We start from the raw sequence: 2438 nt of genomic DNA, 5'->3' as shown, positions 1-2438 counted from the left end.
TTCTCACCCAAGAAATTGAATGTGACACTTACCCTATTGTAAAAATCATGGCCCTTTTAGATCATATGTTTTTTAACACATTTTAACATTTCAATTGGCCAGAGGAAATAGTAAATTAAGGTTGAAGATTAAATCATCACCAATTATTTACATTTAAAACCGTGGAGAAAAAATTAATTCTTTGCAAAACCATATGTTAGTGCAGGGAGAAGGATAAACAAGACTACTCATAACTCAAGATAAGGAAACTACAAAGAAACAAAAAAATACGGATTTTCATATATAAAAATATGTTTACAAAACAAAAAAGTAAAAGACAACTTATCTCACACTCCTTCCCAAGAAAATCCCAAGAAGTTCCCTTTAAGCACTTTCCCCTTTTACAAGAATTCTCAATTCTCTTTAGAAATGTAATGAAGAAGAAATCTCTCACTTTCCCTCTCTTCTTACAACCCTAGAAGAAAATTTTCAAGTCCCTCACTCTTGCTCTCACACCATTCTCTTCTCTAGCCACCGAAACTCCTCTTAGCCCTAGACTCCTCTCCTTTTAATATGTAGTTGCCTCCTCTCTAAGAGAATTCAAAACTCCCTCCTAAATTCTCTCCAAAAGTCACACCTTTTGAATCCTAAAAGACATGTTCATTCATTCAACAGACATATCCCTTCATTAGAGAGCCTTCCAAAGTGTCTAGAAGCATTGAATCGCTCCATGGGGAGTTTGGAACATTTTAAGTCTTCAAAATCCACTCAAAGTTCATCCCGAACAGCCTTAATCCATCAAATATTATCTTCAACACTTCAGGTGCCAAGTTACTTAAGTCCGTGCTGTTTTGTGTTCTAGCACTTCAGGCACCGATTATGGTGCCTCAGGTGCAAGTTCTGGCGCTTCAAGAGCCGGCTCTTTGGAAAATGTCGCTTCAGGTGTTAGAATCACAAAGTTCTCTATTTTGGCTCCAAATTTCCTCTTTTTTGTTCATTTTGCTTCAAATTTCTAAAATTGATATACCTGCAACAAAAACATGACAATAACCTTCTTTAAAGTGAAATATAAAAAAAAACAAGCATAAAATGTATACGTAAAATAACACATTATTTTTGTGTAGCAATTCGCTCAAAGATTAGCGCAAGGAACCCATTGAAATAAGTTTGGTCATCCTTCTGCACAATCTTCTTCTCATATGCACCACCTATGGTTTTACTCTTCCTTGGAATAAGAAAATTAAATTAAGCACTCAATTCTTCTTCAAAGACGTTCGCCCAAGCCTAAGATACAAAGTTTCATGCTCTAAGGAAGGGATTAAGGAGATTTTGAAAGGAAAAAATGGGTTAAAACTGATGGGGGCAGTTTTTCCCACATTCTATAACTGTCACACCTAGGCACCAAGTTCAGGTGCTTAGGTGCCAATCCGAACAAAAGCTAAAACTTAAGTGCTAGTGCCCAAATAAACACCATTTCTCCTATCAATTTTTTACATTTCAATCTTGTTTCGATCATTAAATTAGTGTTTTGCACCTCCTTACATCTTGTAGTTCTCACTACTACATCATAAAGTCTATATAACAACATAAATCATAAATTAATCCACATAGATAACTATGGGCTGCCTCCCACGAAGCTTGAGGTTCGACGTCGCCGGATCGATGTATCCAATGTTTGACTCTAGTTGACCCAACATTAGGATCTCTTCATAAGAATGCTTTTTCCCAAAATTGTAAGGATTTGGTCAATGTTTATTTACATTATTTATTCTTTTAATTTTTAGATTTTTAATGTCTGCAACATGATAAGGATAGACTTTCATTACAATAAATGGTCCCAACCACTTGGACTTAAGTTTTTCGAGAAATAATTTTAATCGAGTGTTGTATAATAAAACCTCTTGCCCAGGCTCAAAATTTTTTCTTAAAATTATCTGGTCATGCCAATTTTTCATCTTTCCTTTAAAAATAGTAGCATTCTCACTAAACTTATTTCTAATTTCCTCAAGCTCATTTAACTGTAGTAATCATTTTTCAGCAGCATCTTTCAAGTTGTAATTAAATTCCTTTATCGCCCAATAAGCTTTTTGTTCTAATTCAACTATTAAGTGATAAGTTTTTATTAATATGATCCTATAAGATGTCATTCCTATAAAATTTTGTAAGCAGTCATATGGGCCAATAATGCATAATCAAGTTTAGCAGACCAGCCTTTCCTATTAGGACATACAGTTTTTTCCAATATTCTTTTAATTTCATGATTCGATACTTCTGTTAAACCCCTAGTTTAATGGTGAAAGTTGTGGCAATTTGATGTTTAATTCCGTATTTTATCGTTAAAGTTTAAATTCAAAAGCTCTTAAAACAACTTCCCCCGCCTGTAATGATCACTCTTGGCATTCAAAATAAAGTAAAAATATTTTTCTTTAAAAATTTTACAACAAGTCGAGTAATGCAAT

Source organism: Phalaenopsis equestris, unplaced genomic scaffold (assembly GCF_001263595.1).
Source record: "Phalaenopsis equestris unplaced genomic scaffold, ASM126359v1 Scaffold206786, whole genome shotgun sequence".
NCBI classification, from domain to species: Eukaryota; Viridiplantae; Streptophyta; class Magnoliopsida; order Asparagales; family Orchidaceae; genus Phalaenopsis; species Phalaenopsis equestris.
This window is presented reverse-complemented; position numbering follows the sequence as displayed.